A 15,064-nucleotide genomic window follows, 5' to 3' on the forward strand; every position below is an offset into this window, starting at 1 on the left:
TCGTCTCTGTGTAATTTTTAACTTCTTAATGGTTGTGAAATTCTCAATAATGTATCACCACCTCTCTATAGCAGTATGCTGTGCTCATACTCAAAACGTTTTGCTCATGCAAGTTCAGATTTTACCATCTGTAAGCGGGTATCACACGAAATAGTGTATTTTGCTAATATATTTTAAAATTAGATTGATAATGTGTATAACCCTTACCACAAAGGGATATACCCATGGCTAAGACCTGTGACACGGACTGGATGGAAGCAACATTAGACCATATGCTCAAAAGTGAAGATGCTACCCTCAGTACAACGGACGAAGAGCCTTGTCCAAGCATCTTGATTGCTCGCTTCCTCCCACAGTCACCATTATACCATCCCAAAATGCACTGCACCACGTCTTCCTTGGTCTCCTAAAATTGTCTTTTTCCTCCTTTCGGTATCCCGCTCTATCACAATGGTAACAGGTCAGTCTGTGATAATCAAAGCACGTGGCTAGTAAAGCGTATCTGCAGCTTAGTCACCACGGCCATCAAACCTCCCATCCCAGCTCTTCTCATCACCTCATCGTTTCTAACTCTATCTCGATAAGTTACGTCCGCGAATCTTAGCAGTTCGGCAAAAGGGTCCGATAGAATATTAGGCTTTCAAAAATAAGTCCTGGGGTGGAATTGTTCAACTAAAGGCGGTGGTCCAGCATGACTGCAGTCAAAATAACTAGAACAAGTAAAAAGAATAAGAGAATATATATATATTTATATATATCAAAATAAGCAACAGGATATGAAGAAGTGATGCAGGCTCCATTTAATTGAACAATGCAATCATTACATCAGGGCTATCATCAGCTGCATATATATATGTATATATATATATATAATATATATATATATATATATATATATATATATATATATATATATATATATATATATATATATATATATATATATATTATATATATATATATACAGAGAGAGAGAGAGAGAGAGAGAGGTAATGATGCAAGTCAACAAATAAAACTGCTTGGATTAGATATTTGTAATATACATATATACATGTATACATGTAAACAGAGAAAAACAGACTGAAAATATTCAAACGATAAACATCCATGTATAAATATATAGATATTTATATATTAACAGAGTGGACTTACACAGAGTAGAAAGGCACAAAAATATTACAGATCCGTCAGCTGTTTCTGGGGTCTCAGAATTACGTCATGATGTTTGCAGATGTAGTTCGCAAAAAGTTGAAGATATGCAACCAGTAGTAGAAGCTTATAAACATAAAGTAAATCCGACATCCATCTTCAAGGAAGAGAGATAGGTATCTTTCCATCCTATCCACACTGCATGTGGTAAGCCTCCAAAAATGTTAAAAGATATTAAAGGGGGAAAGCAGAGAAGATGTCAAAATTTCATGACTATCTCTATGACTTCACACGTTAGGAAAGTCAGAAAGAGACTGATCACATTCCTAAACGAAAACAGTATACTTGCACACATGCAAGATGACTTGTACATCACATAGGTACTAGAGCATTGTGGCTGGGTACCGAAATGACAACTCAATAGCTCAAATGTGGATGTGATATATCTCAACTTTGTCAAGGCCTTCGACAAAGTTGATCATGGGATAATATGTAACAAACTGCGTGACCTTGGTATTGTTCGAAAACTAGGGTAGTGGCTGCATGACTGTTTAAAAGATAGAAGTCATTTACGGTCATTGGCACTCTCTTTGGGGTGACGTCAATTCTCAGCAGAGTCCCTCGGGAAGCTGTACCGGATATAATACTTTTTGCAGTGGCTCTGTCAGACACGCTCTCAGTCACATAGTCAGACACTCTCACCAGCTACACTGATTATACTGAAGTATCGTGAGCGGTCAAGAGCCTTGATGACACCTTGAAACTGCAGGAAGAACTGAGTGCAATATACAAGTGGGCTGAAGAAAATAGCGTGTAGTTCAGTGCGAAGAGGCGTTTCAAGCACTTTACCATCGGCCCATAAACAGGCTGCAATCGGAATGCACAGGACCAGGAGGTTGTACAATCCCAGAGTCGGAGTTGGCATGTGACCTGGGAATCTACATGTGCAACTGTGCAACATTTCAGGTGTATATTACCAAGATAACAAGCGAGTGGTTAGCTGGATAATGAGATCATTCAGAAACAGAAAAACGGACACCATGCAACTCTTAAGGAGAACATTTGCTCTCAGACGCCTGGATTACTGCCAACTGTAGTCGCCACAAATCTTCAGACTATCTGCAGAATTCGAGGCACTCTCACGTCACTACAAAAAAGTTTAACTCGGTGCAACAGATGAGCTACAGGGAGAAGTTGAAAGAACTAGGACACTGCTCCCTAGAGAGACGACGTGAAAGGTATGCAAGATCCTGGGAACTCCCAACTTTCAAATTCAAGGCTATGCCAGCTTCCGAACTGATCATCATTGCGACTGTATCAAAGATCCCGTCGTGTCCATCTGGAGTAAGGACACGTCACTTTAACAGCTTGGATTTCAAAGGCCCTCAGCTGTTCAGTACTCTGCCAAGCGAACTTAGAGATCTGCGAGGGGTAGATGTGAATGTTTTCAAATTGAGCAAATTTTTATATGAGGTACCAGATGTACGCACATCGTAGCAGGAAACATGAAGAATAGAAACACTGTCTAGCCCCGTTCTCCACCAGAAACAGAAATCCGAGAAGCGTGTAATAAAAAACCAGTCACACTAAAGATTGTACCCCAGCATGGACACGATCTTTTGCCGGTACCAGAAAAACGCAAACAGCAAAGGAGCTTATATATATTATACAGAGGGCATTACTATACATAAATGCCACAAGCTAGGAGGGACTCTTAAAGTCAAAACTACCAAAAAAAGTAAAATATATATATACACGTTTTTATTGAAACCAAACCAAAGAGTTTGTCACCCACCGACTCGAGTTTTCGTGACTGCGATCATCAAACGAAACAGTTTTGCTTGATGATCGTCTTGGTGTAAACAAGCCCTCTGGTTCAGGTTTAATAACAAAAAATATTCTTGACAACATTCGTCCACGATTAAGAAGCAACATACGCGCGCGCGTGTATATATATGTTTGTATATACAGGTGACCACGTAAGTGCAAAACATGGTGGAAAAAATAGTACTCGAATACCAAAAGTAGAGTAATATACTTTCTATTAATATACTTTCCCTTTCGTGGGACAGTTGTAATGAATCTGTCCGACGACGAACGGAAACGTGAAACTCTGAGTAACAGTCCTGTGATAAGTTTGCAGCTTTAATAATATACATATATATATATATATCCCCCTTCTACGTTTCTCTATCTCTCTCACCTCCAGCCCCCTCGATCTGTCTCTTTCTTCTCCTCCCTCGTCCACCTTCTCTCTCTTTTCATCTGTCCCTTTCTCCTGTCTTTTGTTCTCACATGACCGCTAGCCACTGTTGAGCGCTCTTTTCGTTCCAGCAGTCGCCGAAGCAACACGTATTTGTTCGTCTCCCTGCGGCCATTAGGCACAACTTCATAAGCCAGCCCCAAACTCAACTCGTCCTGTCGAAAGACCCTTGTCCTACGTCCTGGTTTTGTTCTGTTTTTATTTTTACCGTTATTGTTTTTACGTTTTTGTATTCTTATTGGTGTCACGTATTCTGTATTTTTGTTCGTGTACTTCGTTCGTTTTCCGTCCTCGTGTTGTATACATTCGAAGCTTTCTTCCATGGGATCTAATGCGCTTGGCTTAGATTTCCCATGGCGGGCTGCCCATATCGGAGCAATCTCAAGATTAATCAGCCGAAATTGCTAAGATGATCTGGTTCTTGACTGATGACTGAGGGCTTCGAATGTCCCGTCCTGTGGTTCTTGTGTCGTCTCTGTGGTGTTTCATGTTCTTGTCCATGTCTGTAATTATTTTTACTGTTTACCTATATATATATATATATATATTATATTATATTAAATTAGAGATAAAACCACTATTAGGCAAATCATACAATGAAAAACTTAAGCCAATACATATGACTAATATATATAAATTATCAATGAAAATATATATATAAATATTATAATCAAGATCTAAAATAATCTTTATAAATAATTGTATATGCACATATAATAAAAACCTAATAAATTTAATTTTTCATATTTAAAGATGAAATAGCTAATTTCAAAATATTTTGAAATTAGAGATTATTTTAGATCTTGATTATAATATTTATATATATATTTTCATTGATAATTTATATATATTAGTCATTTTAAATATTTATGTAATTAGATATAAACTAATATTGATATTAGATTATGAGTTTCCTACCTTATAAATTAAAATTAATATTTAACATTATAGTCGATTTGGATATAATCATAATTGATAATAGAGTTTATTATAAGTAAAATTATTATATTATATATATTATTTATATCTTAAAAATATTGATTATATCTTAGATATTTAAACAACCTGAAGAATGACTGTAACTCGAAATTTTAAGAATTGGACAGCCATGAAACGATCGTAGTGTTATACTAATTATCTTTTTTAATAATTTTGATATTTATTTAAATAATATAAATTGATTAACCTTATGTATTGGCTTAAGTTTTTCATTGTATGATTTGCCTAATAGTGGTTTTATCTCTAATTTAATATAATATAATATTTTACTATAAGATTGGATTCAATCCTAAATCTGATTTTTCCCTGTAAGTTTAGATTTATTCCCTAATATTTTATTTTATATATATATATATATTGTAAGCGCAGAGTGGTTTCATGCAAAATATGTCAAGGAGGAGATATGTCGCAACAACCCATTTATAACACTGGTAATATTTTTATCGCGGTTAGAAAGAAAAATAGGGAAACATCAGACATGGTGAGATTCGAACCATAATACTACCGCAAAACTTGTTGACCGCACCATCCTGTCAATCTGGCCAACCGCTGCCTTCAAATAAATTAATACCAACACAAACATCGATCGACATAAAGCTTTAGTCAGCCATTAAATTCAGAAAAACTATCAGAAAGAGAATAAAAGACAAAGTAGAGAGGGAGAGAGAGAGACAGAGACAGATACAAAGAGAGGGGGACAGAGACAAATAGACAGAGACAGAGAGACAGAGAGAGGAAAAGAAGATGTGAAAGAAGAGTTATATTGGTGTAAATCTCTAAATAAAAGTCGATATAAAAAGACCAGAGGATTTTGTTCGTCCAATTTGCCCTTTGAACTGTCAATGTAAAGCAGATCTCTAAGTATATTTTCCAACAGACGACTGCATTTAGAATATACACACACATACACACATCAGTGTGTGTATGTACATATATATATACATAAACATATGTATATATATATACATAAACATATATATGTGTATATATATTACATACGTATATATATACAGGCATATATCTATACGCAATAACATATATATATGTATGTCTGTATATACACACACCCACATACATACATACATACATACACATATACACACACACATACATATACATATATATGTGTAAGTTTGTATATACATATAATTATATATATATATACACAGACACACACAAACTCACATAAACACATACATACACACACACATATATATATATATATATATATATATATGGCAATACATACAAACATAAACTAATATATCTGTCTATTTACAGACACACACACACACACACACACAGATGGAGAGATAAATAGATATACATATACATTCATATACACTCGTCTCTAACTAAGCATCTACGTCTGTTTATGACATTACCATTCACATGTTTGTCTACGAGTATGAAAAGACTGCAAGTGAATGGAAGAGACAGAAATGGAGAGAACGAAAGACTGAATGTAATTGGACACCAAATGTTTTGAGTAAGATGAATACATATGACCGGGCGATTTGTTGAATGACAAGTTATATATTTAGTTAACCAATAGTGTCTCATTACTTTCTGCTAGCTGATAGCAAATTAAGCATTAACCACTGTCTGTAGAGTATTCAACCCTTAGTGGTTAATAAAGAAACCATTATTATTATTATTATTATTATTATTATTATTATTATTATTATTATTAGGCGCAGGAGTGGCTATAGGCGCAGGAGTGGCTGTGTGGTAAGTAGCTTGCTAACCAACCACATGGTTCCGGGTTCAGTCCCACTGCGTGGCATCTTGGGCAAGTGTCTTCTGCTATAGTCCCGGGCCGACCAATGCCTTGTGAGTGGATTTGGTAGACGGAAACTGAAAGAAGCCTGTCGTATATATGTATATATATGTATGTGTGTTTGTGTGTCTGTGTTCGTCCCCCTAGCATTGCTTGACAACCGATGCTGGTGTGTTTACGTCCCCGTCACTTAGCGGTTCGGCAAAAGAGACCGATACAATAAGTACTGGGCTTACAAAGAATAAGTCCCAGGGTCGATTTGCTCGACTAAAGGCGGTGCTCCAGCATGGCCGCAGTCAAATGACTGAAACAAGTAAAAAGAGAAAGAGATTGTTATTATTATTATTATTATTATTATTATTAGAGCGTCGAGCAGGTAGAATCGTTAAGCGCATCGACCAACATGATTATCAGCATTTTTTTTCGTTTCTACACTCTGAGTTCAATTGCTACCGAGGTTGTCATTGCCCCTTTAATTTCTTTCGGGCTCGATTAAAATATATACCAGTTGTGTACTGGGGACAATGTGATCGACTTACACCTTGTCCCAAAATTGCTGGTATTGTGTCAAAATTTGAAACCATTTTTGATGTTGTTGTTGTTGTTATTGTTGCGGCAAGCTGACAGAATCGTTAGCACGCCGGGCGCAATGTTTAGCGGAATTTCGTCCGTCTTTACAATCTGAGTTCAAATTCCGCCGAAGTCGACTTTGCTTTTCATCTTTTCGGGGTCGATGAAATAAGTGCTACTGAAACACTGGGGTCAATGTAATCCCCTAGTCCCCTAAACTCAAATTTCAAGTTTTGTGCCTATTGTAAAAAATTATTATTATTATTATTATCATCATCATCATCATTATTATTATTATTGTCATAGTAGTCGTCGTACAGTATACAATATCGTGAGGTTGAGGTTATTGATTGAAGATGTGTCTATCGAGGGTTTGTACAGTTTGTCAAGTCACAACAAGGACCTCAAACAGACAGTACTTTATGCAATATGCGTGCAGTTCCACATTTTCAACAATACATGTTTTCAACATGGAGAAACGTTTCTATGTTTTTGTTATTTATTTATTTTTCGTTATTGTTGTTGATGTTGTTGCTGTGTTTGTTTTCATTTTGCTGCAATGTTTTTTTTCTTTTTGTTACTATTATTAACATGTGTACGAATAAAAGAACTCGTTGAATAGAGAAAAAAAAAACTATAGATGAAACTTCCTCTTCTTCCTGCCCTCCCTCCCCTTTTCTCCCTCTCCTTCCCATGCACGTTTTCCTCCCTTTCTTCCCCTTCCACGTCTTCTCCTTCCTACCCTTCCACCCCTTCTCCCCATCCTCTCCCCTTCTCCCCTTCCACCTCTTTCTCCACTTCCTCCACCTCCTCACCCTTCCTTTACTTCCATCCTTCCACCACTTTCTTCTTCCTCTCCTTTCTCCCATTCCTCCACTTCCACCCCTTCTTCCCTTTCCTCTCCATTCCTCCCATTCCTCCTCTTCTTCGGCTTCCCCTCCCTTTCTCCCCTTCCTCCCACCTACCCTTCCTGCTCGTGAAATTAACGTGCAAGTGGCTGAGCATTCCACAAACACGTGTACCCTTAACGTAGTTCGCAAGGAGATTCCGCGTGACACAGAGTGTGACAAGGCTGGCCCTTTTGAAATACAGGTACTTCTCATTTTTGCCAGCTGAGTGGACTGGAGCAACGCGAAATATATTGTCTTGCTCAAGGATACAACGCGCCGCCGGGAATTGAACTCATGACCTTACGATCGTGAGCCGAATGCCCTAACCACTAAGCCACGTGCCTTCACATTGTAGTATCGCTAGCAGATGGTTAGCAATATTTCTTCTGGCTCTTTACGTTAAATTCGAAACCTGCCAAAATCGTGTCTGTTTTTTTATCTCTTCGGGGTCGATGGAATAAAGTACCAATGAAGAACTGCGTTCGATGTAATCAACGCGCTTCCTCCCCTAAAATAAAAATTGCTTGTCTTCAACCCTGCTACGAATCGGTGTCCCGTTCAGAGTGAATGTTGTGATTCCAGCCACTTATACATAATGAAAACCAGTCAATGTGCCTTATGACTCCCAAGACTCAAGAAAAAATATTTTAAATACATTAAATTTACACTTTATGAAAGAGCAGAAGCCTATGTCACACTGTCCTCGACAGAAGGTGGAAATTGTGATAATAACTGCAAGGGCGGCGAGCTGGCAGAAACGTTAGCACGCCGGGCGAAATACTGAGCGGTATTTCGTCTGCCGCTACGTTCTAAGTTCGAATTCCACCGAGGTTGACTTTGCCTTTCATCCTTTCGGAGGCGATTAAATAAGTACCAGTTACACACTGGGGTCGATATAATCGACTTAATCCGTTTGTCTGTCCTTGTTTGTCCTCTCTGTGTTTAGCCCCTTGTGGGTAGTAAAGAAATAGGTATTCCGTCTGCCGCTACGTTCTGAGTTCAAATTCCACCAAGGTCAACTTTGCCTTTCATCCTTTCGGGGTCGATTAAATAAGTACCAGTTACGCACTGAGGTCGATGTAAACGACTTAATCCGTTTGTCTGTCCTTGTTTGTCCTCTCTATGTTTAGCCCTCCAGTGGGCAATAAAGAAATAAGAAACGTTAGCACGCTGGGCGAAATTCTTAGCGGTATTTCGTCTGCCGCTACGTTCAGAGTTCAAATTCCACCGAGGTCGACTTTGCCTTTCATCCTTTCGGGGTCGTCGATAAATTAAGTACCAACTAAGCACTGGGGTCGATCTAATCGACTTAATCTTTTTGTCTCTCCTTGTTTGTCCCCTCTATATTTAAACCCACCATCACCAGTGGGCTATAAAGAAATAAATAACTTCAAGGGTTAAAATGATGGTCTTGGATTTAGTAATTCAAGTAAAAGTAAATGGCTTTTTTTAAATAATAGAGGGAACTGCATATCTGATCACAACCGTTTCGGTGCTGTTTGTTTGATATCGAGACACAAGTTCACAAATTTGCCATATTTTTGAGATACAAGATGCCACGAGTTACTACACAAAATCCTCTTGGAGGACGTGTGGAGGAGAAGAGAGCAAGAGGCCAGCAATGGCCTTTGTCAACTGACGACATCAAATAATGGATTGGAAGCATGATCGTGGCCGATTGCATGCTTGCGGCTCTACAATACTATGAACTGGAAAGTTTTGACGAGGCGATCAATAAGCACAGGGAGAGAAGATGGCTGATGATTTGGCGTCACTAATTCGACGCTGACGCGTTAATGATGCCCTCATTCTTTTAATCACACTCTTTCTGTCTCTCCACTTCCTCACCCTCCCCTCCTCCTCCCTCTTGCTATTCTCTTTCCCCTCTCTATTCTCCCTCTATTTCTACCTTCCCTATTTCCCTGCCCTCCCTCTCTTTCTACCCTACCATCCCACTTTTTATCTGCTCTTACTCTTTCTACTTCCTCCTCTCTCTCTCTTTCACTCTCTCTCACTCTGTCTCCCTCTTCTCTGATTATGTGAGTGAGCATATTTCCAATTATGTATTTGATGAGAAGGAAAATATTTACGCCAATTGTGTTCAATTAATAAACTGTAATCTCCCCCTCTGTATCTCTCTCTCCCTGCCCCCCTCTGTCGCTCTCTTTCTCACACACTTTTTGTCTGTATGAGTATATCTCCGCGCGCGTACGTGTATATGTGTTTGCCTTCAGCACCTAAGCGTGCTGTCACCAAAACAGGCAGAATGGCCTGTCAGTCGTACCACACTGCCAGCACCGAAACTGCTGCACTCAGATGTATTGTTCCGAGCAGTAGAGATGGAATGGGAGAAAGGCATTGTAGTAGAAAGGAAAAGACATATGTGTGTGGAAGGGAGAGATAATGATAAAAGTGTAAGTGTAGAATGGATATTTATTTCTTTATTGCCTACAAGGGTCTAAACATACAGAAGAAAACAAGAACAGACAAACGGATTAAGTCGATTAACGGATTAAGACAGACAAACGGATTAAGTCGATTACATCGACCCCAGTGCGTAAGTGGTACTTATTTAAATTGACCCCGAAAGAATGAAAGACAAAGCTGACCTCGGTGGAGTTTGAACTCAGAACGTAAAGACAGACGAAATGCTTAGCAGCATTTCGCCCGGCGTGCTAATGTTTCTACCAGCTCGCCGCCCTACACGGAGAACGGATATTGATGGTAGTTGAGTTTAGATCATGCGTTTAAAAATTATTATGGTCAAAGGTATTAACTAGTCGTGACCATCGCAACTTTTCTGTGCAGAGATCCAAAGATTACATTATACAACGTAGGCAGTTCAATTGAAATTTGAGAAACTTTTGACTGCTGTTTCTAACAAGTGAGCGATCATTGCTGGACATTACTGGACATTGTTGGACATTGCTGGACATTGTTGTAGGGCTGAAAAAGAAGTAATTTCTACTCTTCTCCTCTGGAAGTCATCTACTCGCAATACCAGAGGGCGCACACTCTCCTACCCTGATGTAATCTCCAGGGATACAGGCATCCAGCAACAGGACCTCCGTAATGCCATGATGGACCGTGAAGTCTGGCGTAGCACAGTAAATTCCATTGTCTCGACCGCGGTCGAACAATGATGAATGACGAGGATGAGCGATCATGTACATGTAGTGGTGATGGTGATGGTGATGGTGGTGGTGATGGTGATGTGGTGATTCTGTTGCTGCTGTGTGCTGTGAATTAATTAATTATATATAATTAAAAGCATCTTCGTAACGATCTTATCATGACATTCGAAAAACAAGAAGCTATGATGAAAATAACAAGTCGAAGTAAACGAAAACAAAAATAGTAAAATGGTGATGATGATGATGATGATAATGATGATGATGATGATGATTATGACGACGACAACGACGGCGACGATGATGATGACGACGACGGCGGCGGCGGCGGCGGCGACGATGATGACGACGACGACGATGATGATGATGATGATGATGAAGATGAATAAATAACTTTCAAACAGGACAAACAATGTGAAAAGTGGATAATATAGAACTTTCTGTGCAGTAAAATTTAGAAAATCTAGAAATAGTTTATTGATTTACACATTCTGTGAGATTCTTTCAATGATATTTTCTTTTTTCTTGTTGTTGTTTGTTTCCATTTTTGTTTAATAAGAAGGCAACTGTAATGTATCTTGGTTCTTGCTAATTCTATTTCCTCTGGCGGTACACATAGACGTATATAGGATTTCGAAGATGAAGTCGACTATGAAATAGGATGGCTTTTGTGGAGGTAGCGTACTTACAAAATGTCCGTTGTTTGTAGCAGAGTAGAGTAAAAAAAAATTGGAATACAACTTAAATGTAAACTTCGTAAACAGAGTCATAAAGTTAACGGAATTCAGAAAACACTTTGAAATATACTAATGTTACATGAAACAGCATTTTAGCGTGTATGACGAGTTTCAGCACAGTTACCATCTAATAAATAAGGTTCACAAGATATTGGTCAATGCAAGGTTGCTACAGGAGGCACTGGCGCTAATTATATACTGTGGGGTCGAAAATATTCTTAACTACGGTCAAGAATAGGGAACGCGGGATATAGAATGAAAGGAAAATAGAAAATGGAATAAATGGAATAAATTTTTATTAGATTTCACCTTCCTTCTTTCAGTATCATAAAAATTAAGTATAACTTATTGTTTAGTACAATTCTATATTTAAGAGATGAGGAATTATGTACATTATTTACATTATTTACATTTGACGAATATTTGTCCTCATCTTGTTTGTTATTAACGTTTCGGCTGATATACCCTCCAGCCTTCATCAGGTGTCTTGGAGAAATTTCGAATTCTCATTCCTAAGGTATTTTTCGATGTTGTTGTTGTTCTTCTTCTTCTTCCTCTTCTTCTTCTTCTTCTTCTTCTTCTTCTTCTTCTTCTTCTTCTTCTTCTTCTTCTTCTTCTTCCTATTATTATTATTATTATTATTATTATTATTATTATTATTATTATTATTATTATGCCCACGGGCATATAGCGTAGTGGTTAAGAGCGCGGGCTACTAACCTCAAGATTTCAAGTTCGATTCCAGGCAGTGACCTGAATAATAATAATAATAATAACAACAACAACAATGAAAAATACCTTTGAAATGGGAGCCCAGGTTCGAAATTTCCCCAAGACACCTGATGATGGCTGGAATGTATATCAGCTGAAGCGTTGTGTTAACAGCAAAGAAGATGAGGACAAATATCCGTCAAATGTAAGTAATGTAAATAATGTTATTGCTTAGTGTCGGTTAACTCAGTGCTACTCAAAGCGGTAGTCCGCGGACTGGTACCGGTACGCGGCGAGTTTCCAGAAAAGAAAGAAACAATAGCAGATAAACGGACAAAGAAAAATCGGGCTTACCTTTCACATTAGTAAAGATTTAAGATTATAAAATGCTTATGTACTATTGTATTATTTGTTTACAGAATAGATGTAAGATTTTTAAAAATTGTTAACTTTTATTATATTCATTATATATATTGTTTCCGGTATAAATTAATATTACTAAGAAATATTAGCGGCCCCTGGCGCATTGGAAAAAAAACTGCCTTTACGCCACGTCAGATAGTTTCAGAAGCACTGGGTTAGTTGACCCCAAACCGCTTCCGAAATAATCTGTAACTCTGTGATAAATAAACTTAGATGTCGAAATGTTGTATGAAGTGTGTAAAGATGTGAAAGTAGAAATAGTAGGAAACAGACTATTTGCATGGCAGACAAAAATGTGTAGCAGTAAAGACAGAGCCTGAGACAAAAGGCTTTGCCGTATTTACTCACATTTCCTTACACTCTCATATCAAATTCCACTGGGGTGGGTTTGACTTCTAATTCACCAGAATCGGTAAAATTATTGCCAGTTATAAATCGGTATCAATGTAATCGATTGTACAATCAACCAGAATTTGTGGCCTTTCTTCTATGGGAGAAATCAAGAGTTTACTCTTGTGCCAAATTCCTCTAAGGTTTATTTTATTTCTGCAGAGTTGATGAAATCAATACCAATCATGCCGTTAAGTCAACCTAGGTGGTTATTTCTCATTCCTACAAAGATCGAACAGCATTTGACTGATCGTAAAAGATCAATATGCAATTAGTTTATCACGATAGGTGAAGGAACAATTATTTGATCAGTTACAGCTCAATAATTTGCTGACCATGAATGATGCCAATTCGCTTATTGCCAATGTACGGGATAAACCAATTGGCTTAGCCCGAGAAATCACGAAATAATTATCTGATAACGAAAGTTCGAACAGAACTTGATCGAAATCTAAAGATACATTAAATAACAATTAGTAGATTACAACAGGTCAAAGTGTTTTTGGGTGATTACAAAAATATCAAACGGTAATTGGTTGATTGAGAGATCAAACAACAACAATTTTCTGATCACAAAAGATTACGAAGTAATTAGTTTATTACAAAAGACCGAGTAACAAGTGGTTGGTGAGAAAAGGTCAAGAAGCAATGATTGATCGAGGAATGTCGATCACCAATCGGCACTAATCGATTGTTCACGGCAGAGACAGGTGAAGAAATAATTTGTTGAATTCGAAAGATCAAGCAACTAAACCTATTTTTTCATGAAAGCGTTTGGAATGATTATACCATTTATCTTTATACTTCTTTCTTTATTTTTCCAGAACCTTAAGACACTCATAAGACTGGTTAGCCGGTTTCGATAACATGTAAGTGAGCGAGATCACTATATTCCCCTTGAACAAGATGCCAGTTCGTTGCAAGGTTCAAGGTCAACGATATCTGAGGAGAAAGGAGACAAACCCATTACATCGAGACCAGTACTTGACTGGTCCTTTATTTTATCGCTCCCAAAGGGATGGAAAGCAAAGTTGAGAGCAGTAAGTCATAAGGAACCGGAAGATATTCTGCTAAAGAGTTTGCTTGAGGTGCTAACGATTCTGTCAAGCTCGTCACCTTATGCTGACACAAATCGACATGTAGATAATCTATTCTCCGTTGCTATGTGTAACATGAGATATATGAGAAGAGAAAATATTACACTGAAGTTCAACCGAAAAAGAAACATCGATAATCTAGAATCGAAACCAGATTCAGTAACGACAGGCAACCTTCTGGTTCACAATTGGTATTTTGTGCAAAAGCGAATGTATGAGCTTTTAAATAAACATATACGTACAATTTTTTTTTCTCTGATATATTCTTATATCACACAATGTTTTTGATTAGACCGTTATTATTCTATATGCTAAGCAATAAGTCATTTTGTGGTCTCTTCCCACTGGACTTTTAGTGCATTCTGCTCAGTTGGTGACCCCTGGAGGTATCTATACGTCTATATGATTGGTATATTTGTAGACAATTCCGTTGCTGTGTATAATATCAAAAACAAATAGTAATTGTTTTTGAGCAGAGCTTAGTTTCAATCAAACGCACCTCTGGATTTTGGGCCCAGCACGCTCCCACGGCGCCACTCTGCTCAGCAACCGACTGTGTAGATAAATATACTATTTCTTCTATTGTCAGTTCTGGGTTATATTATTTCTTTCCATCATATCCTTTTATCCTTTTATTTGTTTCAGTCATTTGACTGCGGCCATGCTGGAGCACCGCCTTTTAGTCGAGCAAATCAACCCCAGCACTTATTCTTTGTAAGCCTAGTACTTATTCTCTCGGTCTCTTTTGCTGAACCGCTAATTTACGGGGACGTAAGCACACCAGTGTCAAGCGATTGTAGGGGAACAGACGCACTCACACACACACACATATATATATATATATATACATATATATATATATATATATATATATATATATATATATATATATATATATATATATATATATACGACAGGCTTCTT

Source organism: Octopus sinensis, linkage group LG7, assembly GCF_006345805.1.
Source record: "Octopus sinensis linkage group LG7, ASM634580v1, whole genome shotgun sequence".
Lineage (NCBI taxonomy): Eukaryota > Metazoa > Mollusca > Cephalopoda > Octopoda > Octopodidae > Octopus > Octopus sinensis.